Here is a 27,865-nt window from a genome sequence, read left to right on the forward strand (position 1 = left end):
TTTCTTTCTTTCTTTTGTAATATAGGGTTGCCATACATCCAGTTTTCCTCAGATGTGTCTGGGATTCCAGGGGCGTAAGCTGTGTCCGGCGGGTGAAGGTGGGGGATTTCTTAAAATTGGCAAAATGGCCAGGTTTTTGCAATCAGAACCTGGAAGTGGGTGATTTTGGGGTGATTTTTCCAATAAAAAGCTCAATAACATTTTGTGTTCAGAATGTTACACCCTGAAATATGCCATGCCTATCTCAAGAGAGCTCTGGCAGGAACCAGGCCTAGCAAAGATTCCAGCACATATGCTAAGCTCAGCAATCTATCCAGATTTTCTGGACCCTGTCATATTTCTGCATGAACCTGGGATGTTGTTGGAATCGATTGACAATGGAGAATCAATCAAATGTCCTTCCATCTACACATTCAGTCAACAAATGGCACAGATTCTGTAATGAACTTCTTTTGAAACATGTACACACAATACATAAAGAGGTAGATAAATTGTTTTTTATGCATATGATTTTCATATTCGTTTATGTACAGAGGTGCCTCTTTGCTTTTCTTCTTTCTAAAGTGTTGTTTCTGGCCAAATGGAAGCTATATGTACTAAAATTCCAATCCTGACTATATGAATTCAGTAGCAAATGCCACTGAATTCAGTGAGCCTTACTCCCAGGTATGTGGGGGGTTGGATTTCAGCCTTAAATAGTTTCCATTCATGAATTTTAAAAGCCAAGGGAATGCATCAATCATTACAGTTCTTTTCACATGGAAAAGAGATATCTCTTTGATCCCCTCTGAATTTTTTGTATGCTCCTTCTTGCTAGCCTCTTTGTCTAGTTTGGGAGAACCATCTGGATTTCACCACTCAATCTCCATTTTAAAAGTGACATTACGTTTAAAATTATTTTCCTCCCTCTTCTTGTGGCATTTCCCCCCTTCACTTGCAGCTATATTCTCTCTCTCTCACTGGTGCTTCAGTGAGCAATACTAAACAGCATTGCAATTCAGTCTCTACTGAATTGTGAAATCAAAGTAGTGAGAGTGGCTGAAATCCCAGCCCTTCTTACCCAGGACTATGCCTTGCTCAATTCAGAGTGACGTACGTCTCAGTAGAGATGGCTATCTTTGTAGGCACAGGTTTGTGATGCACAGGTTTGGTTGGTGATGGGTTGCTTCATCAATTTCACTTTATTAACCCAGACTTTTGTAGTTTTTGCTGCAAAAGAAAAAATGATTTTAACTCTGAAAATGCATTAACTATGAACTTAAACAGCTAAGGGTAAAAACAAGTTAGTTTATATCTGTTTGGAAGCTTTAAAAGTGAATTGTAAGTCCCGCAAAGACTAATAAAAGTATTTATTTCAAATGCACGAAAACATTTATCAGATGCTTTTCAGTTTAGAAAGTTTTGAATGTGACTTGCATGGCACAGATGTTTGCAACATGTGCTGCCGTGGGCTGTCGTAGTTTTGGATCTGAGTCCAAAAAGCACACTTAGGAGAGAATATGTTGCGTTCTATTCATAATCTTTGAGCAGAAAAGCAAACATGCAAACTCTAATTAATAACGCCAATTACAAAACATTTAAATCATGTTGTTGTTGTTTAGTCGTTTAGTCATGTCCAACTCTTCATAACCCCAAGGACCAGAGCACACCAGGCACTCCTGTCTTCTCCTTCCTCCTGCAATTTGGTCAAGTTCATGTTACAGTGGAACCTCGGGTTGCGAAAGTGATTCATGTGGGAGACACATTCGCAATCCACAGCATTTGCAACCCGCAGTGCCGTGTCTGCGCACGCACGGGACACGATTCGGTGCTTCTGTGCATGAGAGAGCGCCAAAACATGGAAGTAACCCATTCCAGTACTTCCGGATTCGGCGCGGTGTGCAACCCGAAAACGTGTAACCTGAAGCATCTGTAACCTGAGGTACCACTGTAGTAGCTTCGAGAACACTGTCCAACCATCTCGTCCTCTGTCGTCCCCTTCTCCTTGTGCCCTCAATCTTTCCCAACATCAGAGTTTTTTCCAGGGAGTCTTCTCATGAGGTAGCCAGAGTATTGGAGCCTCAGCTTCAGGATCTGAGATATTTAGGGATCTCAGTGCCGCAGCTCTTCATCTTCAATGTGATGTTCCCAGAAAATCATCTCCCCTTTTCTTCCCTGCATCTGAAGACCTGGTGTCAGGTGTCCCATACAATATTCAGAAAGAACTACCAGACAGAATGCTGAAGCAGTAAAGATATTTCACATACGTTTAAAAACTGACATTTCACATACCTTTTCCAAATTTTAATACAACACTTAGTTGATATATCATATTAAAAAAGAAAGAAAAACCACCTGTGTGATAAGTGCTGAATACTCTTACAGCATCAATGTACAGATAGTACATTGGGAGATAGTAAAAGCACAACTTCAGGCAATATCAATGAGATGGAAACATGGAAAGTGCCTAAAGAAGCCAGGGTGGCTATCTAAAGAACTTTTAACTGAGTTAAGATTTAAAAAGGATGTGTACAAAAAATGGAAAAGGGGGGAAACCACCAAAGAGGAATTCAAACAAATAGCCAGCACGTGTAGACACAAAGTCAGAAAAGCTAAAGCATAGAATGAACTCAGGCTTGCTAGAGAGGTTAAAAGCAACAAAAAATGCTTTTATGGGTATGTTCGTAGCAAAAGGAAGAACAAAGAAACAGTGGGGTCACTCAAAGGAGAAGATGGTGAAATGCAAACAGGGGACACAGAAAGGGCTGAACTCCTCAATGCCTTCTTTGCCTCAGTCTTCTCCGATAAAGAATACAATGCCCGACCTGAAGAACTTGGAGCAAATGATTCAGCAGAGGAAACACAGCCCAGAATAACTAAGGAGATAGTACAAGAATACTTGGCTAGTCTAGATGTATTCAAGTCTCCAAGGCCAGATGAACTGCATCCAAGAGTATTAAAAGAACTGGCAAATTTGATCTCAGAACCACTGGCAGTCATCTTTGAGAATTCCTGGAGAACAGGCGAAGTCCCGGCAGACTGGAGGAGGGCAAATGTTGTCCCTATTTTCAAAAAGGGGAAAAGAGAGGACCCAAATAATTATCGCCCAGTCAGACTGACATCAATACCAGGGAAGATTCTGGAGCAGATCATTAAGCAAACAGTCTGTGAGCACCTAGAAAGGAATACTGTGATCACCAATAGTCAGCATGGATTTCTGAAAAATAAGTCATGTCAGACTAACCTGATCTTGTTTTTTGACAGAATTACAAGCCTGGTAGATGAAGGGAATGCAGTGGATGTAGCCTACCTTGATTTCAGCAAGGCATTTGACAAGGTGCCCCATGATATTCTTGTAAAGAAGCTGGTAAAATGCGGACTTGACTATGCCAGCACTCAGTGGATTTGTAACTGGCTGACTGAGCGAACCCAAAGGGTGCTCATCAATGGTTCCTCTTCATCCTGGAGAAGAGTGACTAGTGGGGTGCCACAGGGTTCTGTCTTGGGCCCGGTCTTATTCAACATCTTTATCAACGACTTGGATGATGGACTCAAGGGCATCCTGATCAAATTTGCAGATGACACCAAACTGGGGGGGTGGGGTGGCTAACACCCCAGAGGACAGGATCACACTTCAAAACGACCTTGACAGATTAGAGAACTGGGCCAAAACAAACAAGATGAATTTTAACAGGGAGAAATGTAAAGTATTGCACTTGGGCAAAAAAAAAAGGAGAGGCGCAAATACAAGATTGGTGACACCTGGCTTGAGAGCAGTACATGTGAAAAGGATCTAGGAGTCTTGGTTGACCACAAACTTGGCATGAGCCAACAGTGTGACGTGGCAGCTAAAAAAGCCAATGCAACTCTGGGCTGCATCAATAGGAGTATAGCATCTAGAGCAAGGGAAGTAATAGTGCCACTGTGAAGGAAAGTTTTGTTTCTGCACATCCCCCTAGAATGTTCATTTCACCATGAGCTCATGAAAACATTGCATTCTGACTCGTTCTTAGTCTGACCTGTTCATAGTGCTTGGTTGACCACATTTATGGATGAATGCTGTATATTAATCACTAGTAATAGTTTAACAAGGAGGTTTTCACACCTGTCCAATTCTGTGTTCCCTTTCCCAGCCTTTGGTCTATTAGTGATTAATACCTATATGTAACCTTTGCTTTGTACTTGTGTTAACCAATCAGCAATAAGCACATATGTGGCAATGCTGTAATATTCAATAAAAGAGACTCCTCGAGACATGCTCGAGTGGATGCCTCCCAGATGACACCACCCCTCGTCTGTCGTTTATTCCAACCCAACACCACTGTATTCTGCTCTGGTCAGACCTCACCTGGAGTACTTTGTCCAGTTCTGGGCACCACAGTTCAAGAAGGACACTGACAAACTGGAACGTGTCCAGAGGAGGGCAACCAAAATGGTCAAAGGCCTGGAAACGATGCCTTATGAGGAACGGCTAAGGGAGCTGGGCATGTTTAGCCTGGAGAAGAGGAGGTTAAGGGGTGATATGATAGCCATGTTCAAATATATAAAAGGATGTCACATAGAGGAGGGAGAAAGGTTGTTTTCTGCTGCTCCAGAGAAGCGGACACAGAGTAATGGTTTCAAACTACAAGAAAGAAGATTCCACCTAAACATTAGGAAGAACCTCTTGACAGTAAGATCTGTTTGACAGTGGAATTTGCTGCCAAGGAGTGTGGTGGAGTCTCCTTCTTTGGAGGTCTTTAAGCAGAGGCTTGACAACCATATGTCAGGAGTGCTCTGATGGTGTTTCCTGCTTGGCAGGGGGTTGGACTCGATGGCCCTTGTGGTCTCTTCCAACTCTATGATTCTATGATTCTATGATTCTACAGCTTTAAATTAAAGATTTTTAATTTAAATTAAAGATTATTTAAAATTCTGATTTTGCCACTCTACCCTGGGACAAAAAATGATTGACTTGATATTTCTTTCTCATTCTTCTTCACAGTTGAGGAGTACATCCCTGAAAATTATTTCAGTGACTGTGTTAACACTGAGGATTGCACTCCAGGCCTTTTTGGTTATTTTGCACTATATTGGGGAAATTTTATGATGAAAGTCGAGTGCTGCTCTACTGACTTATGCAATGAAAAACGTCTCGAAAGTAAGAATCCTTTTATTTTGGACACTTTGGGCATCAATAATTCTTTAACCATAGGCAAACTATACCTGGGTCCAAGATTTGTCTTCATTTTTTTAAAAAAAAATAATGGACATTCATACAACAATAATATACATACACTTAGAGCAGTAATAACAAAAGAAAAAAGAAAAAAAAGAAAGGTAAGGTAAGGTAAGGTAAAAGATAAGTACATAAAATTGGTGGATGATAATACTCCCTTTTGACTTCTCTCCACCAGTACTCGTCATTTTTCTTTCATTCAAGTTCTTATTTACATTGCAAAACATGTATCACTACATTACTTCTTCTATTATGCTATTATATTATATTAACAAAACAACTTTACAAGCTTAGTCTAAACATAGCAGCATGTTATCTTTAGAGCAGTGTTTACCCATGTACTCTTCGAACCATAACCATTGTGACCTTAATTTCTGATGTGTTTGATATCTCATTGCCACAGTTAATTTTGCCAATTCTATAAATTCTGTTAATTTATATAGCCTATCTTCTTTTGTGGGTATATAATTTCCTTTCCAGTTCTTTGCGAGAAGTAACCTGGCTGCTGCAGTTGCATATGGGAATAATTTTTTTCCTGTCTTGTGGTATCTCATCATGGGTGCAGACCCAGAATTTTTTGACTTTTTTGCAGCCCCACCATAGGTGCACTTTAGTACCCTCTACTTTCATGCATTTCCAACAGGAGACGGAAATGAGACATTCTTTACGGTGATCGTATTTATGATTGAGTATGTTACTATTGTCACGTTCTTTGAAGCTAAATGAAATAAGCAATAACCCCCATAAAATGTAAAGCCTAGAAACTCTACACATTGGATCCTATTTAAGGCTGGGTTGAAACCCTCCTGCCGCTGTCCCCACCCCCCACCCCCCAATTGCACAGGAGACTTTGTTATAGTAACCTTTGGTGGGAGGAAAGAGAATAAGGCAAAATTCAACATGGATAAAAATTGCAGCATTTTCATTTCATTATTAGGGGCAGGGAAGATATGAACCCAGCAGCCTCAATCCCAACAAAGAATGTTGTTTAAGGTGATGATTACAATGATCATAGATGGTAATTACTCTGGATGGCTTCCAACATATTAAAACCACAACAAATATCAACAACAACCCAGTATGTACCCAGTAGCATCCTTCCCAACAAATTAGCTTGTTGGTGTTGATGGTCACAATAATTATTATAGTTGATTGCCAGACATAATTTACCCCTAGAATGATCCTGAGAATCATTCAGAAACAGATAAACAGCAACATGCATGTTCTGAGAATGATCTGAATGTGATGCATATAGAAGTTATACTGAGGACAAAATATGCAACACTAAAAAACACCAATGGGAAAAACTCAGTCATTTGTCCCTTTAAAAATGTCTCTGGGGGTAGAACCAATATCAGGATCATTCTAGGGGTAAATTATGTCTGGCAATCAACTATGATAACAATTATTCTGTGGTTTTATTCATCGGATTTCATTTCTAACACATTGTTCATCACAAAACAACGCACAGTTTAACAGCATAAAACATGTAAATTAATTAAAACCAGTAAAATATTTTCCCCTCCCAAAGATTTAGGCAGTCTTCATGTTTTTGCACCGTGTTCATCACCTGAAAGGGCTGTGAGTCAATGATCTAGAGAATTTGGGAAATTTTAGTGTGGATGTGGGGAACCAGAGAAATTGAGAATGCAGGGGGCTGGCGGGGGGGGGGGGGCACAGTTTTGTTTAATGTAGGATAAAAGCACCACAAATGTGTATCATAGATAGTAGAAAGGTGTCTTCTTTTCTTCCATTCAAAAGAGTCAGCCTGGAGCCTAAAAACATGAGAAACCCTTGTTTGATCTCATAGAATGGTAAGGATTATAGCTAATCTGTTCTTGTCCTGACAGAACTGTCAATCTCATTTTACTCAAGTCAGATTACTCTCATGCAGAAGCAGGTACACAGCAAGATGCATGTACTGAAAAAGATCTGAATGTGATACATATAGAAGTAATACTGAGGACAAAATATGCAACATTAAAATATTTATATTAGATTTTCACAGCCAGCCTATTTGATTGCAGTTGTAGAACACCATGCCATGCCATGTGTGTCTGTGTGAACTGGAAACTAAGGGCCACAATGGACTAGGTATGCCAATGTAAATTGAATCCTTCTGCTGACCATATACTTCATTTTGCCAGTTAAAGGTGAGGAAAGGATAAAGGTGATGTGCTCATACTGCTGTTCAACACCATCTCAAAAGGCTACCAAGTTTTGCTGGATGAACAGCCATGGCCGTTATGATTGGCTTAGGTGTCTGACACTTGCTGCTATTGCAAAGAATGGTGAGTAAACTGCCAATCACTAACTACCTTTTCTGGCCAAATGTGATAAAAGGAAATGGTGCGGGGAGCTATACAAATGTTTTCTTTGAAAGGAAATATTCAAGGTTTTCTTTAACGCAGTATTTCCTTGTTTTGAAAGTACTTTGGGGGAATATATCTGTCCCTGATTTCAGTATGTGAGAAAGAGAAATGAAGGGATATAAGATGTGCCCTAAGAAGGTGAGGTTTCCTGATTATCAGGGAGGAACACACTGTTGCCCCATTCCCATTTTGAGTTTTCCCAGGCCCTTGAGGCATGCTATATTGTGGGCTTTATGGAAGATCTAATTAGTGACTAAATTCACATGTGTGGGCTTCACCCAGTAGCCTTGGTCTGGTCAGAATACCAATAGACAGGGACGAAAGTTAAAACAGAGCTTGTGGAAGACATCAGATGTGGACTGTTCTCAGGTGCAGTGGCCCTGACATCTGCCCAAGAATGCCAGGCCCTGATGCCAAACCTGACTCATATTACCTGCTTCCACTTTCATTTCACTGCCTTTTTTGGAGTTACAATACATCTTCTGAATCTTCAGAGAAGCTGACAGGGAGTGGGGTAAAGGGGAACATGTGGACCCAATGGTACTTGAAGTTGCTCAAGTGTGCTGGGTCCTGAAGTCAACCCTGACTCATATTATCACTCCTCTCTTTTCAGGGCGTGATATAGAGGTCCTCCTTTCTTTTAAAGGATGTGCAACACCAGAATTTTGTAATTTTCTAACGACAGCCCCAAAAGGTGTAATGAAAGCACTCAATGGGTGGATGTATTTCAATGTCAGCAAAGCAACATGTTTTGATCCCAAATATTATAAGCCTAACAGCTTAAAGGGTATAGAAGAAATCAATACCCCTCCTGAGTCCTGCAAAATCGCTGACGGCTTGGAAGATCTCTGAAGATGCTGCAGAGTGAATGTGTTTCAAGGAGGCAGGCGCAAGAGGGCATGAAATTGTGGCTTAGGAGCTCTAGTTACATTTCCCCTGTACATTTATTCTGAAATGTGATCAGAATAAAATGGATAAAGTAGATGAATACTGTGTCTTGTGTTGGCTCTTTCTAAGTGAATAATATCTATGTGTTGTAAACAAAAACTGCTCCCTTTCCCTTATGGGGTCCACAAGAGCCCTTATAGAGTCCTTTGTAGGTTCTCCATTGGTAGGAAAAAATAACAGAGGCCAACCAGAGAATATTGAGAAGCAAAGCAGCTAGTAAGCCTAATCTTTATTAAAGCTGTTGCAACAGGGTGCCCCCCACATACACGCAGGAGAGAGGAGGAAGACCGGGAACAATGGTGTGCAAACTCCAATATACTTTTGAAATTCCCACCCCCAGTTCAAGACCAACCCCCAATACATCATACATACATCACAGAAGGGGTGTTTCCCAGCAGAAATCTGAGTGTTGTTTTTTTCTGTCTGCCAGGTTACCTGATTGGATTACCTGGAAATCCTGGCCACTCTTTTGTTATGATAACTAACTACTCAATCCCTGAATCCAGGTCACAGGCTCACCCTATTCATATCTTAAATGTGCATTTAAGACAGGATTTGTGAACAAGGAGACAATGGGGAGGCTTCTCCATTTACTTCCTCCTTGCAGAGAAATATTTGAGGTTACTGAAAGAGCAATAATAATAATAATAATAATAATAAATTTTATTTATATCCCGCCCTCCCCAGCCGAAGCCGGGCTCAGGGCAGCTAACAACAATAAACAGTACAAAAGTATAGCACAAACAACACTCTAAAATCATTCATTATAAAATTGATTCAAATCAAGCCACTGGCAACCATTGTGCCAGAGCTCCACGAAGATTGCCGAGGGAGGGAGTCAGGCTGTGCCCTGGCCAAAGGCCTGGTGGAACAGCTCTGTCTTGCAGGCCCTGCGGAAAGATGTCAAGTCCCGCAGGGCCCTAGTCTCTAGTGACAGAGCGTTCCACCAGATCGGAGCCACAGCCGAAAAAGCCCTGGCTCTAGTTGAGGCCAGCCTAACTTCTCTGTGGCCTGGGACCTTCAAGATGTTTTTATTTGAAGACCGTAAGTTTCTCTGTGGGGCATACCAGGAGAGGCGGTCCCGTAGGTACGAGGGTCCTAGGCCATATAGGGCTTTAAAGGCTAAAACCAGCACCTTAAACCTGATCCTGTACTCCACCGGGAGCCAGTGCAGCTGGTATAGTACCGGATGAATATGATCTCACAGCGAAGACCCCGTAAGGAGTCTCGCTGCAGCATTCTGCACCCGCTGGAGTTTCTGGGTCAGTCTCAAGGGCAGCCCCACGTAGAACGAGTTACAATAATCCAATCTGGAGGTGACCGTCGCATGGATCACAGTGGCTAGGTCAGTGGCTAGTGGCTATCTGTAATTAAAAGAGAATTATATGAAAATGATGTACAGGTGGTGCTTGACTCCTAGTAAACTGGCCAGGAAGGATAAATCTGCATCAGAAACATGCTGGCATTGTTAAGGAAAAGAGGGTACTAGTGCTGGGCGGACGATATCTGGTTTTCATCATCACAATATATCACCAGCTAAACATCACAATATCTTGATATATATCAAGGTCTTGCTCTTCCTCCCCGCTGCGTATTTTCAACTAATTTCAGATTACCTTAAGTGATTTTCTAGTCAAGTTGCATCTGCTTCCCCACTCAGAGGTCTAAGTGGAATCTGTGCATGCATAAGCCCCACTGAGTTCAACTAAACTTATTCTACTTTTCTGGGAGGAAGCCTCATTGAATTCAGTAGGGCTTGCTTGTGAGTAAACACACATTTGCTTACAATTTTTATCGGGGGAAAACCATTCTCGTCATTTTCACATAGTACCCCACCTCCCATTTCAGAATAAGGTAGCCAGCTAAATCTTCTCTCCTCCACCCCCCCCCCCACAGAAGCCTCCTCCCAAGCCCTCATCCCACCAATCTCCCCCTTTTTATCAAAGGGACGGAGGGAGGTCAAGCAAGCAAGAAGATAGTCTCCTTAAAGTTACCATAAATAAAGCCCTTTCTTTTTAATATGGAGGAAAGCTATTTAGGGGGAGCCAACAACATAATCACCACCAGAAAATAAAAAATAACACAATTGTTTCCCTTCTTCCCCCCCCCCCCCCGTTCTTTGCTTTCCAGTTCTTTGTTTACTTTGCCACTGGGTCTTTGATTGATTAGCCGTTGGGCGGGGGTGGGTGGGTAGCTCCTCCTGGTTTTGTTAGCAGGCTGTGCATAGTGAGTTGAGCTCTATGTGGAAGGATATTTGTGAAGGTGAGAGAGTTTGTTGGCTTGTGTGAGGGATTATCATAATTTCTTATAGATTAGGAGGAAGGAGGGAGAGAGCAAAGAAAACAGGAGACATGGTGCCTGCAAATTATCTGTAAATATCTGTGAAGTAACTGAAATATATATATGCCATTTTGGTAAATCCATTCCTGTAATACCTAATAGGAAAGCTTCTAAAACATTATTTTAAACATTTTCTTCATTTCATTATACCGTATTTTTCGCCCCATAGGGCGCACCTTGTTTTTTTGGGGGGAAATAAAGATAAAAAAAATAATTCCCCCCCAGGCGCGGGGCAGGGGTGGAAGAAGCCCGAGCTTCCCCAGCCCCCAGAACAGGCTGCTCTCCTCAAGGCATGGGAGCCCTTCCACGGCTTGCGGAGAGTTACCCGAAGCCCGGATGCGACTGCTCAGCGTGCCCGGGCTTCGGGGATAGAGGCACCTCTGCACAAGCCATGGGAGGGCTCCCATGGCTTGCGCAGGGCTCCCCGAAGCCCGGACGCGACTGCTCAGCACGCCCAGGCTTCGGGATGCAGGCAGCTCTCTGCAAGCCGTGGGAGCCCAGCGGGAACTGGTTATCCAAATTTGGTCAATTCTTGTCCAAGTCAATTTGGCTTCAGAAAAAAAGGTTCCTTCTCTACCTAGGGGGTTCTTGGTTCTCCAAGTATCAATTAAATCCATATTGTCTGTCATTTCAAAAAAGGTCTTCGGTAGTCTTCCATCCTTTGTCACTACCTGTCTTTCAGATTTATCCATATTTGTCGACACTACGCCGTTCATATCTCCCATCAAAATGATGTTACAGTTCATAAAATCCAACAACGTCTCATGCAGTTTCTTGTAAAATTCCGATTTCCCTTCATTTGGCGCATATACTCCTACTATCAAAAGTCTTTCTCCTTGAAATTGTATTTCAATTGCCACAAATCGTCCCTGTTCATCTTTGAAGATAAATTTTGGTGATAATTTTTCTTTTGCATAAATCACAACGCCTCTCTTTTTAACTCTGTCTGATGAAATAAATTCTTGACCTAGTCTTTTATTTATCAACACTTTCCTGTGAAGTCTAGTTACATGGGTTTCTTGCAAACAAATCAAGTCCAAATGTTCCTTTTTCAATAAATGAAAGACTCTTTTCCTCTTGTCCGGGGAATTCAGACCCCTAATGTTCCAAGTTAACATCTGCAGAGACATGTTGTCACAGCCACCCAGGTGGGTCCCAGCTCACGAGAGACCTTACTCCGTTGTAGTTTACTTACAGGAAAAGTTTATTGAAGATAATTGCTTCTTTCACAGTTCAGCATTGTGGCTGTACGTCTGTCACGTTAGACCGCCGAAGTCCCCCTCTGACTCCTCCCCTCCTCCACACCAACTTAATAGCCTGGCTCTAGACCACCTCTTCCTCTCCTTTCTTTTCCGCAGGGTCTTTCTGCCCCCCTGGGTTCTCTCTTTCCGGGATTCGCCTGAGGCTGAATCCTCTGCCGCCTCCTGCCCCCTCCTTCTGGCTTTGGGGCCGGGCTCCTCCTCTGAGCTTTCCCCACTTCCGCGCGCCTCTATGTTTGAACTTGGCGCGCGTACTTTGCTTTTGACCTTTCCTTCGTCCTCTATACTGCCCCCTGTTCCACTCTCTACCCTTTCCGGCTGAACACCTTGCTCCAACCCCCTCTCTCTGTTTTCTCCTGTTCCTCCTCCCTCCGAGAGGCTGACAACTCCACCCCCTTTACTCCGTTCCGGCTGAGACCCCTCTGACAGCGTCTGTGCTTCACTGGGCTTTCTCCCCTCCTTCCCTGACTTTTCACAGCTTCTCTCTTCTCCTGCTTTTCGCCTGATCATGCTAGCTCCCTTTTGGGAATCCTCTGACTCACTGCTTAGGCTCATAGATTCCCTTCGAATTCCGTCATCTTCTTCCTCGTCTCTCTCTCCCTCCTCCCACTCGCTTTCCGTCTCCTCTGCCATCTCCTCACTTCTCCCAGAAACCCTGACATCCATCCCCCCCTCGAAGCCCCCCCTTCCCCCCTCCCGGTCGCTGGGTGCAGGTTGAGGGAAATGTGGTTCTTCCTGGGTCGGTTCAGGATACCGGGTGTCCACGTCAATCTTCTCCTCTGGCAGCTCCGTATACGTGTGTTCGAACTCGGGTTCCCCCCCTGAAGGCATCACAGTCTCTTCCTCCCTCACTGCTTCTCCTGGCGCTGCCTGCCAAGGACCTATCATCCACCTCTGACTCCATACCTCCCTTGGCTGATCCACCCACCAATAAGGGTTTGTCTCTCCCCCCCCCAGGCGGGGATCCCTGGTCGGGCTTGTTTTGGGCGTAGAGCCCTCGGGCGAGGAGAAACCCCCGAACGTGCTGCCCGACAAAGTGGGCGTGAAAAGCCAATCATCAAAATACTCCTCGGGCATGGGTTTGTGCGGAAAAATTGCATGAAACTCCTCCTTCAACAGGGGTTCGTCCAAAGCGTAACCCGGCACCCAGCTATTTGCAGAGACTGGAGTGCCTTCCCTGGCGAGAAAATATTCAACTCCCTCCTCCCCCCATCGTGAATCCAGTATCTCTGTGACCTCATTAAGAGGTTCTGGTCTTGGCGACTCCCCTCTCTCAGGCGCCCTTCTACGTGGCTCTGGAGGTGCTCCTGACTCTTGAAACCTGTGTGGGGCTTTGTAGGGAGTGAGCACCGACCTATGAAAGACCGGGTGCACCCTGGAGCCCTCCGGAAGGGCTAGGCGAAAAGCCACCGGATTGATCTTAGCCTCAACTTGATATGGTCCTAGCTGCCTGTGTTCTAACTTCTTTTTGGCCAACGACCTGGCCGGCATCGCGTGGGCTGCTAACCATACCCAGTCCCCAACCTGAATGTCTTCCCCCGCCCTTCTGTGTTTGTCGGCTTGCACCTTATACGCCTGCTTTGCCAGCTCCAAATGTCTCCGCAGCTCCTCGTGCACCTCTTGCAACTCTGCTGCAAACTGGTCGGCATTTTGAGGTCCCCCCCCTTCAGGTGCTGTAAAGCTCGGGAAGGTTCTGGGATGACGTCCATAGTTCGCGAAGAAAGGCGTCACCCCGGTGGATGCGTGCTTCGTGTTGTTGTAGGCGAACTCAGCCATCGGCAGGTAGTCCACCCACGCCGCGGGTCGCTGGTTGGCGTAACACCGTAGGTACTGCTGCATGATCGCGTTGACCCTCTCCGCTTGACCGTTGGTCTGTGGATGCCTCGCCGACGTCAGGTTGATCTTGACGTGCAAGATACCCAGAAGCTTCCGCCAGAAAGTGGAAACTAATTGGCGCCCTCTGTCGGACAAGACGGACTGCGGTAGTCCATGCACTCTGAAGACGTGATCGATGAAGAGCCTTGCGGTCTGTTCTGCCGTCGCCACCTTGGCACAAGGAATGAAGTGCGCCATCTTGGTGAACAAGTCCACAACCACTAACACCGCCGTCTTACCTCTGGAGCTGGGCAGGTCTGTAACAAAGTCCAACGCTACCCTCTCCCACGGTTGCTGCGGTGTCTCCAGCGGTTCTAACAATCCCGCCTGCTTCTGATGCACTGGTTTGGACCTCTGGCAGATATCGCACCTGGCTACGTAGTCCGCCACCTCTCCTCTCATCTGGGGCCACCAAAAGTCCCTTGCTACCAACTCCATCGTCTTCTCTTTGCCGAAATGGCCCGCACTCGGGGCATCGTGCAATTGTTGCAAAACCGTGGCGCGAAGCTCGTCGGTGGGCACGTAAAGGGCGCCCTTGCGAGTCAAAAGTCCATCCTGCAACTGAAACTCATTGTTGTCAGGCGACCCTCTGCGGAGCTCCTCCATCTTGGATTGTGCAAACTGATCCTCTTGCAGCGCGCGTCGCACCGCGTCCAGGTCGACTGCGATGGTAGCGCACGTCCACGCCTGCGGTGCGAAAATGTACTTCGCTGCGATTGGAGCTACTTCCTCCAGGTATTGAGGCTTTCGGGACAGCGCGTCTGCTATAACATTGGAGTCTCCAGGGATGTATTCTATTTTGAAATCGAAATCCGCAAAGAATTCCGCCCAGCGCATGTGTCGTTGGGTTTGCAATTTAGCCGTCCGCCAATACTCCAAGTTCTTGTGATCCGTGCGGACCTGCACCGTGTGCTTGGCTCCTATCAAGAAGTGTCGCCACGCTTTGAAAGCTGCATGAATGGCCAACAACTCCCTGTCCCATATGGTGTAGTTGCGCTCCGTCTTGCTGAGCTTCCGGGAGTAGAATGCACCCGGTCTCCAGTTGCCTTGCGAATCCTCTTGCAAGAGGACGGCCCCAACTGCTCTGTCTGATGCATCTGTCTCTACCCGCATGGGCCTGCCAGGATTCACGTGCAGCAGCTGCTCCTCGGAGGCGAAAAGGCTTTTAAGCTTCCGAAAGGATCGCTCTGCTTGTTCGGTCCAGACGAACTTCTTCTTCTTGGAACTGAGGGTGTCAGTGATTGCCGCCGTCGCGTTTGCAAAACCTTTAATAAACTTGCGATAAAAATTGGCAAAGCCGATGAACCTCTGGACCTCCTTCCGATTTCGAGGGCTTTTCCAGTCCAACAGCGCTTGGACTTTAGTCTTGTCCATGGCCAGTCCCTCGTCGGACAGCTTGTAGCCAAGGAAATCTACCTCTCGCACATCAAACTGGCACTTCTCCAACTTGGCGTACAGCCTGTGTTCCTTCAGCCTCTGCAGAACTTCCTTCACGTCCTTATCGTGATCCTCTGGCGATTCCGAGAAAATCAGGATATCGTCGAGAAAACAGACACACTTCTTGTAGAGGAGACCTGCCAGGACGTGATGCATGAATGCTTGGAAAACATGGCTGCCATTTTGTAGACCGAAGGGCATAACTCTGTATTCGTACGTGCCCAAAGGAGTGAACATGGCCGTCTTCCACTCGTCGCCCTTCCTGATGCGGATGAGGTTGTAAGCTCCACGTAAATCCAGCTTGGTAAAAATCTTCCCCCTCCTGACTGTAGCCAAAAGGTCGTCAATTTTGGGCATGGGGAAGGCCTTGGGCTTAGTTAGTCTGTTTATGAACCGGTAGTCCACAATGAGCCTCTTCTGGGGCGTGTCTTTCTTTTTCACAAAGAAAACAGGACTGCCTCCCGCTGCTTTAGATTCCTGGATGAATCCGCGCTTGAGGTTGTGTTCTATGAACTCCCGAAGCTCTTGCAGCTCGTCTTCCGACATGGAGTACAGCTTGGCAGTTGGCAACTGCGCGCCTGGCACTAAGTCAATCGCGCAGTCGTAAGGTCTGTGAGGCGGCAATTTGTCCGCTTCCTTTTCGCAGAAAACCTCCAAGAACTCCGCGTACTTGTGAGGAACCGCTTGCACCATACTCAGATGCAGCTGCTGTTCGGCTTCCCCTCCTTGATCGGTTTGGATGCAATTCTGGGCGCAATACGATGAACAAAAGGTGATCTGCCTCTGGTACCAAGCAACCGCGGGACTGTGCCTGTCCAGCCAACTCATGCCCAACACGATGGGCGTGTCCGATAAGTGGGTGACATTGAAACTAATAAGCTCTCGATGGTCTCCAATTTGCATCATCATGGGAGGGGTTTGCTGCACCACTTGCCCCCCCAGCAACTTCCTGCCGTCTACCGTGACCACGTTCAGAGGCGTCGTTGCAGGCAGGAGCGCTATGTTATGCTGCTTGACGAACTGTAATCCCACGAAATCGGCGTTGCTTCCCGAATCGATGGTTGTTGGAACCTCGAGAAGTCGCCCATCAGGCAGCTGGAGTGTTGCTGTGAGTAAAACTGCTGGTCTGGGAGGTAAAGGGTCCATGCGCTGCAAGGATGCTGGGGACTTCTCTACAGATCCGCCTGGCTGAGCCCCAGTAGCTCTGCTTCCAGCCAGGCACTGCAGTTTCCCTGAAGCTGCTCCTCTGATTGCACCTCTGCTGTCACAGTTGCTAGTGCTGCAGTGTGCTTCTGGAGCCTCTGGGGGCACTCTTTCGCCATATGGTGTGCACTGTCGCAGATGTAACACTTCCTGGTCCCTCTAGGAGGCTTCGCTTTGGCTGCAGCAGGGATGGGGCTCTGGGATGGCTTTTGAGCCCTAGCACCACCAATCTCCATTGGCTCTTCGCCTTCCTTCCCCATTGGTGAGGGGTGCGCACGGCTGAAATCCCTGTGCACAAAAGGGAGAGCTTTTGCTTGCGCGCGCGCTTGGGGCCCCCCCTCCTCGTGCCACGGACGTCCCTCATGTCGAATTCCTATAGCCAAAGCCCGTTGCACCACGTCTTCCAGGGTCTGGGGTCTGTCCCCCCTTGCGATCTCATCCTTGACGGAGGGGCTCAATCCCTCCCAAAAAAGATCCCTGACCGGTAGACTGTCCTTCGGCCAATCTAAGGCGGTGAGCAATGCAAAAAATTTAGAATGATATTGGCGTACAGTGGCTCTCCCCTGCCTCAGCCCGTGCATCTGCCGGCGCGCAATGTCCTTATCCACAGAGGATTGAAAACAAGCATCCATTGCCTTGATAAACGCATCTGCATTGCGACGGGCTGGTCCATCTTCGCGCCACAGATTGCGTAGCCAAGCCCTGGCCTCCCCATGCAGGTGCGAAACAATAAATCCCACTCTCTCCTCCTCATCTCTAAAATCATGACGGAGTAAATGCAGTGCATACACGACATCTGCCCTGAAGTTGGGATAGTCTTGCAAGTTGCCATTAAAATGCGAAACTAGGGCACCCCCCCTCCTTCCAAGCGCAATGCCCTCCGCTCTGGAGCCCGGGGTCCCCGCCTTGTCCGCATTTTCCCACCTTGCTTGCAAATCCTGGCAGGCTTTCTCCAAGTCAGCATTCTTCTTCTGCGAAGCAATGACTGCCGTTGTGAGAGTGGTAATCTGATCCCGGAGTGCAGCCAGCTGTTCCTCAGCACTCATGGCTGCCCCGTTCGTGAGCTTCGCAAAAAAAAATTTTTGCTTTCAGAGAGAGGGGGACTTTCTGTCACAGCCACCCAGGTGGGTCCCAGCTCACGAGAGACCTTACTCCGTTGTAGTTTACTTACAGGAAAAGTTTATTGAAGATAATTGCTTCTTTCACAGTTCAGCATTGTGGCTGTACGTCTGTCACGTTAGACCGCCGAAGTCCCCCTCTGACTCCTCCCCTCCTCCACACCAACTTAATAGCCTGGCTCTAGACCACCTCTTCCTCTCCTTTCTTTTCCGCAGGGTCTTTCTGCCCCCCTGGGTTCTCTCTTTCCGGGATTCGCCTGAGGCTGAATCCTCTGCCGCCTCCTGCCCCCTCCTTCTGGCTTTGGGGCCGGGCTCCTCCTCTGAGCTTTCCCCACTTCCGCGCGCCTCTATGTTTGAACTTGGCGCGCGTACTTTGCTTTTGACCTTTCCTTCGTCCTCTATACTGCCCCCTGTTCCACTCTCTACCCTTTCCGGCTGAACACCTTGCTCCAACCCCCTCTCTCTGTTTTCTCCTGTTCCTCCTCCCTCCGAGAGGCTGACAACTCCACCCCCTTTACTCCGTTCCGGCTGAGACCCCTCTGACAGCGTCTGTGCTTCACTGGGCTTTCTCCCCTCCTTCCCTGACTTTTCACAGCTTCTCTCTTCTCCTGCTTTTCGCCTGATCATGCTAGCTCCCTTTTGGGAATCCTCTGACTCACTGCTTAGGCTCATAGATTCCCTTCGAATTCCGTCATCTTCTTCCTCGTCTCTCTCTCCCTCCTCCCACTCGCTTTCCGTCTCCTCTGCCATCTCCTCACTTCTCCCAGAAACCCTGACACATGTTGTAGTTATTTTGCTTTTCCACCAACTGCTCCCTTTAACTGTTCTTGATCTGACGGCAGTGTCTCTTTCTCTAATGTGTCCACTCCCAAGGGATGCCTTCCTGGGTCCAATGCTCCTGGTTTCAACGCTTTCAGGTCCTTTATTTCAGTCTCTTTTTGTAAGTCTGCCTCGTAGTCTCTCGGGAATCTCACTTTGTCTTCCTCTGATCTTATCTTTACTTTTTTTCCTCTGAATGTAAAAGACAGGCCCTGGGGAAATTCCCACCTAAATAAAATACTATTTCTTCTTAACAGGGCCACTAAATCTGTGTAGTTAACCCTGAGATCCAATAGATATTTTGGGATATCTTTAAAGATTTCTATTCTTGAACCTTCTATCTCCAATGATTTCTGGTAGTGGAGACTCAATATTTTGTCTCTCTCTTCTTTTGATCTAAAAGAAACCAAGCAATCTCTCACTCTATTTTTCCTTCCACCTTTTCCAATTCCAAAAGCACTCACTATCTTGAATTCTTGTTTTGCTGGGTCAAGGTCCCAGAACTCTTCAAATCCCTGTGTAAGGAAATCACTCAATTCCCCTTCTTCCAAATCTGGTACCACCCTGATCCTCAGATTGGCCTGTTTGTCTTTAAGTTCTATCATAGAAAATTGTGCCCTGTGGTCCTCTAGTTGTTTATTAATTGGCGGTATCTTTTCTTCAACTGCCAAAACCTTCTCCTTTGCCTCCTCAGCAATCCTTTTTGTCTCTTTAGATTCCTGCAGTGCCCTGTCAATGGCCTGTGTATTAGAGCTAACCTTCTGCCACAAATCATTAATAGTTGTAGTATTTAAGTCAATTTTAGCTGTCAAATTCTGTAAAGCTGCAAGTATTTTGTCCAATGTTGCGGATTCCAGTTCTGTTCCTTTTGCTCCAGTCTGAACAGTATCTTCCCTTTCTGGGGCTGGTGGAGTAGGTAGGGCTACCAATGATGGTCTTCGTTGCTGCAGTTGCTGCTGTTGTCTAGTTTTAATCCTTGTTGGTTTTTCCTGAGGTTTATCTTGAGGCTTGTCTTGATCCATTACTTTGTCTCTGAGAACCAAGGTCACTCTCAGAGTCCAGGCTTATTTTGTAGTGAGAAGTAACCAGCTGCAGTGGAAAATCCCCAGTTGTGACACAAAGTTCCTCTAGGGGAGCACGATAGCAACTTGCTTTCAACAATATTTGTATCCAAAAGTATCTTAAACCACTTTCCAAACAGTTCAATATAAAAACAGTAACAAATTTAAAGTTCCCTTGCAAAGTCTCTTTTTTCCTTGCAGAGTTCACAGATAGTTACAATGTCTATTAACAGTGCATCGCTTACTGAGACCTTTATAGTGTTTAAGGTAGTCCGATATCAGGGATTAAGCGGTGGTTTTTTCCCCTCCCCAACTTTAGGAGGGGGTTCTTGTGTCTGGCAATGAAAGTCAAGCCCTTTTAAATCAGATTTTACAGTTCTTAGTTCCTTTAGTCTTTGCTTTCTTACTATTTACAAGACCGGAAAGGTGGACTTCCTGTTTACACCTTCCCGCATTCAGAGCCAAATTCAAGTTCAAAATCTCGATCAAAGTGTCAAATTCAAGTTCCGAATATCAATCAAATAGTTATTCCTTTGATCTTTCGGTCTTTCCAATTTCCTACTCACGGGTATTTTTTCCAATCGAAGTTTCACAGGAAAAAGGTCAGCGCTCACCGGCATCGGCTGTGCAGCTTCACTCCGCACAAATAGCGTTCAACTCTCAGCACCACGCCACACTCCCGTCCCGCTCTGGAGCCCTTTGCAGGGTTCCTTTGACAGTTCGGGGGGGCGCAAAAGGTGCCTGCCGAGTCCCACGGTCGCAGGCTTCAACCGCCTGCGGTTTTCAGAAGGGTCCCCGCTTCGCTGCAGCGGGGCTTTTCCCTCCGAGTTAGAGGGAATCCGCCATTGCCGTTGGCACCGCCTCCGGAGGTCTTAACCTGGCATATAGCAATATCCCACAAAGACTGTTGGGCCAAGCAGATGAGCAATCAGTTACATACTGTAACATTACTCTGTTGCAGGGAGAAACCTATTCTTCATCTTTGGTAGTTTGCAACATTTCTCCTAAAATGTAATCAGATGACCAAAAGCATAATGAACTCTTCCCATCAACCTGGTGAAATTGTGTAGCAATGGAACAGGCAAGTTGGAACAGTGTTGTGGAACAAACGTTTCATGAAACAATGCCAGTGATCTTGCAGTCCCAGAAAAAGAGGTGGGTGACCATCATCATTATATTCCAGACACCTGTCCCCACCCCTTCTAGTTCTGCCAGATGAGAATTCTCTCCAAACATCCATTAACCTTTGGCAAGGGCCCTGGGAAACGAAAGAAAGGCTCTGGTCTACTGGACCCTAAGGCAAGTTCTGATAAAGACAGTGGGATTTGAGTGAGGCCAAAAACTGATCCTGGATCTGACAGCACACATTTTTCATAGTAGGCATGCGAGAAGTACTGGTTATGGCACATTAGAGCCGACTCCAGAGAATACCCTACTCTATTAGCTTCCCTGTGGGAATACTCCAACTGGCTCTATAGGGGATGCTTTGAAATACGATTCAGAATGTGCTGCTGCTGATTCCAGCTAAGGGTGGTCATTGGTCCTATTTATTGACAGAGCTCTTTGAATGACTGTTGGCTCCAAGTCTAGTTCTCTATTGAACCCCACCGACAACCTGAATGAATCCCATGGAGCACCAGTGGTCTGTAGGCTGCAGTTTGGGAACTCCTGATCTACCATATTCCCAGCTTCAAAGGTTTCAGCTTTTGATTCAAGATTCACCCAAAGCCATTCAACTCCCGGCTACATGGAACCACAATTGATGAATAAAATGCACTTTGTTGACATTTCAAATAAATCTTCCCCTCATCTTTGTGAAGTTGCAACTTGTTTCTGAATTAAAAACAGAAATCAGCTAGCCCAACTTCTCATTACCTTTGTCCCAGCAATTTGCTGAAATTGAGTAAAAGTAGGGCAATTTGGGAGGTACAGTGCTCCAGGAAAAGATTTCCATCAGATTGCTTCCATTAGTTTGGAGTCCTAATAGAACAAGGTGGAAACCGTCCTCAGCCTGTGTCTAGTTTTGGCAGCTGAGAAGTTTCTTCTAACATCAGCTGTCATTTAGCCATATCCCTGGGAAAGCAGAGAATGTCTGCCCTCTTTCTGATTATGCAGGATTCCGCACAAATTCCAAATAAAAACAGAGGCAGTGATCTGTGTGAAAGACGGGTCCCCCAGACTCAAGGGTCCACATCCTTGTGTTGCAGCTGGGTCTAACACCCCAACCCTGCCAGCTACACCGCACCCCCCATTCTTTCTGTCATCATCATCAAACCTTTTATTGGCATCACATACAAACATCCAAAGCAAATCAATACAGAGTTACCACTTCCCCAGTGGCACAAAACATTTGCTAAAAGAAAGGAGACAGAGCAGTCTATTGTCACATCTCTCGGTCTCCAGAAAGATCAGACGTCTGCAGTGTATTTTGACGACAATAAACCAAATAGAGCTATTTAGCCATTAACTTGGTGAGTTCTTGATCATTCCCCAATAATAGAAAATGTATGAGCTCCAACTCTGGTTTCCATTTGGGGATGCAGAGTTGATCTAGAAATTGCTGGCAGAGATCAGCATATAGTTTACAATTAAGAACCATGTGTGTAAGGGTTTCCACCAGGTGGTCTTCACATGGGCAAGTTCTTTCTCCTTCCACCCTGCCTGAGAACCTTCCCAATGGAAGTTTGATGGATTTCAATTAAACCTGGCCAGTGAAAATGCTCTTCTTTTTTGAGGATTAAACAGAAATTCAAGGTAATTGTGGCTAGTTTCATGGGCCCAAGAAAGTTGAAAATAAAGAGGGGAACATGTTTTCTCTGCTGCTACTGTTAGTTCCTGGCATTCAATATCTCACAACCTAGTTTTTATTATAGCCTTGGCAGATGGTACGAACATTGATCGCAAAAGTTCCACTGACAGCCCGAGTTGCTGTACCTTCTTGTTAAACTGTTGTAGCCCTGGGGAAAGAAAGGGGTCTAACAAAACTTCGCTGAGGAGAGGATCTTTATCTGATGTAAGGCAGATGTTTAACCAGCATAGAAGATGCCCAGGCGACAGTCTCTACCTTGTGTTGACCTCCCTCTAGACACAAGGCTGCATAGGGTACACAGCGTGGGACAGTAAAAATCTTGAAGAGCAATAACTGAAAACAGGGATCTCTGCCCTCTGATCCTCACAGTTGCAACCTTGCTCAATAGCAAGCAAGAACTGGATTTAGTATCAAGGCTGTACCCAAATCAACAGACACAAATTTGATGTGAAGTAGGTTTATTCAGAAAGAAGCGATTGCAGTCTAAAATGGGACAAAATGGCCCATAAAACTACAATGACAAAAACCGTTTGAAAATGTACAAACCAGAGTAAACTAACAAAGCTAACTTATCCATCTGCCATGGATACTTAAGTTGAGATCCCTGCATTGCAGGCAGTTGGACCAAAACACTCTCTATTGAACACTGGCTCTGCAATCTAAAGAGGGACAATATGGCCCATAAACCTACAATGAATTTTCAGGCCTCATCCCTGGCCCCAATGATAGAAAATCTAAGAAAATCTATCATGGCAGTTTTAGTAGAGATTCCGGCATTGTAGGGAGTTGGAATAAATGATCCCTGGGGATTCATTTCAACTCTACAGTCCTGTGATTCTGTCTATGATATACATAGCATTGAACATTGAATCTACAGGTTAAATTCTGTAGAAGATGAAGATTTTGTATTTGATATCCCACCTTATCACTACCCTAAGGAGTCTCAAAGCGGCCAACAATCTCCTTTTCCCTTCCTCCCCCACAACACTCTGTGAGATGAGTGAGGCTGAGAGACTTTGAAGAAGTGTGACTAGCCCAAGGTCACCCAGCAGCTGCATGTGGAGGAAAGGAGACATGAACCCGGTTCACCAGATTAGAGACTACCACTCTTAACCACCAGAACACACTAGCTCATAACAAGGAAGTCAAGCATCCCAGGTGTGGCAAAGCAGTGCAGTGAGAAAGACTGACTCCAGACTACCAGTATAGGCTTGCTATGTAGTAATAAGCATAGTAACTGGGGTGAGTTTCCTCAACCAAAAATGTTACAAAATTAGAATCTTCTGGTACTTTTGCCTATGTGCTTTCCCTGAGCTGGACTTCTCAATTTTCTGGCCTCATCCCTAGCCTTCAAGACAGAAAGCCTAGGTAGAATAGCTGGCTCAGAATGATTACAACCCAATGCCAGCTTTCAGCCAGAGGCCTAAGTGGGGGGACAATTTTCTTAACACTCTGTTCCCACTGTCGGAGGAAGGTGGGTGTTTAGGGAGTGGCCCACCAGAGGTGCAATCCTGGGGGGGGGGTGACACCGCTCACCGCACACACCCAGGCCGTGACCCCCCTCTCCACGCCCCCTGGGATGCGTACCAGCCATGCCCTCACACGTAAGCCACTCCCGGTGCCAGAGCAGGTAGCTCCGCCACTGCCTTTGTACATGCTCACTGCAGCACAAGGAAGCCAGCAGACAAACAACACCAATTTGGGGGTTTTCTTAAGTTCTCAAATGAGATGAAATGTGGAATGTCACAACCAACCCAAATCTTCAACGCAGAAGAAGCCATTTTCTGTAACTCCCAAAAAGCCTCCAAGTTGGGATTTTATAGAGGTGTGGAAATGCCACAAGAGCATCTCCTTGCTCAAAGGCCTATGCTGGAGAATTAGTGACTTTACGCTTGTGACTGACCACTCTTTTCACCTTAGCTTTCTTCAGTAAATTGTGTATTGGGAAGGCGAGGCCAGAAAAGAAGCTTCATGATTTTAGGGGGAAGTTCAGCTTGTTGCCTCATGGTGGACAATATTTTGTATTTCCCCACCTACACCATTCAGTCACTCTTTCCCTTCCTGGACTAGCTGACACAGATCAGAAAAGGCAGCCCTGCCAAAAGCCCACAGATGCCCTCCCAGCTATGAGACTTTTTGCAAAACAGCAGAAACAGGATTTTTTTAAAAAAACAGGAAAGAAAACCCAGACTATTTGGGTGAATATAAATCCTGCGTCCAGCCAGGCTTCCCTGCATGTCTCTGTGTCTCCGAAGGTCTGACCTGGCAGGAGAGCAGAGTAGCAGCAGTGGTCCTGCGTCCGTGTGAGGAAAGGGATAAATCAAGTCCAGAGACAGATTGGTTCTTATCTCTAGAAGCGTTTATTTACAAGCCATAAATCAGTCTCATTCCATCGGAAACCTCCGGCATCTCCGTTCTTCCAAAAGCACGCATTCACAGCCTCTCCGTCGAGCTGTGTATCTCAGGCAGAAGCGAAAGCAAATCTGCTCAGTGACACAGACTGTGACGCACTTCTCTGCCTCAAACTCCTCCCAGATACAGGACACCACGGAGTTTTAACCCTGTCAGTTCCAAACTCCACACCCCCTCTTGTCCTGCATCTGGGGACATTAGCCAACAATGCTTTCCCCACACACAGACCCTCACAGAACTCCTCGGGCTTCTGGAAGGTCAATGGCTTTGTGAAACCATCAGCGAGGTTCTTGGTTGAGGGACAGTATTTCAGAGCAACTAGCCCCTCACGAACGCTCTGACACACATTCTGAAAACGTATGTCCAAATGTTTGGTCCTCACCTTGAATTGCCCCGTCTCAGCCAATTTGAGGCACGGTTTATTGTCTTCATGCACCACAACGGGCAGACAATTTTCCCCACAGATTTCCTCATCCAAACACATATAGAACTCCAGCTCTCTGCAAACCTCTGATAGCGCACTGAACTCAGCTTCAGTAGATGAAAGCGCTATGAGACTTTGCTTCCGGGACCTCCACCCAACTACTGAGTCCCCAAACTTCACCACTAGGCCTGACACTGACTTGCGGTCCAGAAGGTTAGCCCAATCCGAATCCACCCAAGCAGTCAGCTTGACATTGCCCTCAGCTGACATCTTAAGGCAAAAGTCTTTGGTATCCTGGGACTTCCAGGTTGGCGCCATCGCCGAATGGCGGACTCCCTCCGAGCTCCGGAGGGAGCCTGCTCGGCAGGGGCTGGGTCCTACCGCGCCGGCGATGCGGGGACCCTCAAAAACCATGGGCGCTGAAACCCATGGACATGGTGACTCGGCGGGCACCGTTTGCGCCCCCGACCCGCGAAGGAGCCTTTTTAAAGGCTACGGAGCAGGGGACGGGGGTGGTGTGGTGCTATGAGTCCTCCGCTTCCCCTGCCGAGCGAAGCCGCAAGCCATTTGACGGAGAGCGCTGAATTCTTCCATTGAAAATTTGGACTAAAAAGACAACAACCCGTGAGTAATTGGGAAATCGGTTTTAAAAGGAAAAAAAAAAATAAATTTGGAACGAGCGGGGGAGGTGCAAAAAGGAAGTCCGTCTCCCCCCTGTTGTAGAGGATTTAAAGCAAGGATTTGACAACTAAGATCGAGAGCTATTTTATATTGATAAAGTTATTAATTTCACGATGGAAAATTATAAGACTGTGCTGGAGGAGAAAAGTGGAACGTGTGAGCTAAAACGCAACCCCCCCGGGAACCGGGAGCGATCCGTGAGAGTGCCTGGTGAGGAGAAATAGAAGCTTTGACAGCTGTCAAAGGAGCTGTCAAAGTTGAAGAATAAAAAGAGAACTTTGCTACGAGGACATTGCCGGTTACATTTGTTACAATTTGATATAAATTGTTGAAAACAAGGGATAACAAGTTACTTTGACTGTTGGGTGTGATCTGGAAGGAAACTGAGTTACCATAATCCCTCTAGAGGGGCTGTGGGACACTACAAGTATTGCTGTACGCATGGAATTTGAATAGGACTTTTTATCTCCTGGGAAAACTGCAGAAATGGAACACTATTTTGTCTACAGAGGTCTCTACACTAAAGGAGACAATAGATTTATCCATTGAAGAATGGAAGGGACTTGACGTAAGGTTTTGTTCCTGAATAACAAAGCCTCTGTAGAGGAACTAGAAGCTTTTGGAATTAGAACATTTTTGCAGTGGAGCAGGAAAAGAAACCAGAGGAAAGTGAGGAGAGAGAACAACAAGAACAACAAGAATTGGACAAAGCTGGAAGTGGGAACATTTGGGACATCCAGATTTGAAAGGTCTAAAGAAATAAAATTGGAGTTTTACTCTTAAATATACAGTGGTGCCCCGCAAGACGAATGCCTTGCAAGACAAAAAACTCGCTAGACGAAAGGGTTCTCCGATTTTTTAGCGGCTTCGCAAGACGAATTTCCCTATGGGCATGCCTCGCAAGACGAAAACGTCTTGCGACTTTGTTTCCTTTGTCTTAAAACCGTTAAAACCAAGGGTGCTTTGCTTGAACAGCTGCAGTTGTGACTTGACTTCGAGGAGCAACTGTTAGCACGCGGTTTGGTAGCCTTTTCTCAGACTTTGCACATTTTTGAAGCTTTTCCAAAACTTTTCCAGAACTTCTTTTGCATCCATTTGGTAAGTTAAACTTTTAAAACTTTTTTGGGGGGGTTTGGATTTTGGGTTGGGGTGTTTGGGATTCAAGGACTGTGGGAAAATGATTGCTTGTACATGAGAGCATGAGCAAAGTTCTTATTGTTACAGGGTGATTTCATAGCTAGAAGCATCCTTGGAGCATGAACAGCGCGTGAACAGCTCGTGCTGTCCTATATGATTGGCTAACGTGGCATGGCCTGATGCTCACATGGTCTAGTGCGAAGGTCCTTATCTGCTTGCTAGAACAAATTGCTTGGCTTGTACTTTGTATCTTTCTGATTTCACACAATAAAAGCTGTGCTGCATGAGCCCTAGGAGCAGCCATATTTCGGAACCTATTATGGTGTGAGACTGATTTTTCCTTGGATGCCGAGCTGCAACTCGACAATTGGTGCCCCGTGTGACTGCCTTCGGACTTCACGTTGTTTTTCATTATTCAGCACTCACCAACACGTCGTTCATCCACGTAGTGGATCCCTGGTGAGTGCTCCCGTGTGATTTCTTTCGGACTTCATGCTGTTTTACAACGTTCAGCCTCACCTCGCCCGGCAGGGCTGCAGACGCGTCGTTCATCCACGTAGTGGATCCCCGGTGAGAGCTCCCGTGTGAATGTGATTCTGGACTACGTTACGGACTTATCAGCACTTATCTCCGCCCGGACAGGGCAAAAGGCGCCTCCCTCATCCTCCTAAGGATCCCTCCGGTAAGTGCTCCCTGCTCTTTTTGCAACTCTTGCAATCATGGGAAAGTCTCTCTCTGCACCACAGAAAAAATTTTTTAAAGACCTTAAATTC

At 46.1% G+C, this 27,865-nt stretch overlaps 1 long non-coding RNA gene across 1 annotated transcript in view; it reads left to right on the forward strand.

Annotated features, from left to right (window-relative positions):
• LOC309346252 overlaps window positions 1-27,865 on the forward strand; it is a 195,887-nt gene that overhangs the window by 163,669 nt on the left and 4,353 nt on the right. The window contains exon 2 of the long non-coding RNA XR_014158528.1: window positions 26,777-27,053. This is a non-coding gene — a long non-coding RNA (uncharacterized lncRNA). The remainder of the gene's footprint in view (window positions 1-26,776; window positions 27,054-27,865) is intronic.

Source organism: Podarcis erhardii, assembly GCF_964252035.2.
Source record: "Podarcis erhardii genome assembly, chromosome: 7".
Lineage (NCBI taxonomy): Eukaryota > Metazoa > Chordata > Lepidosauria > Squamata > Lacertidae > Podarcis > Podarcis erhardii.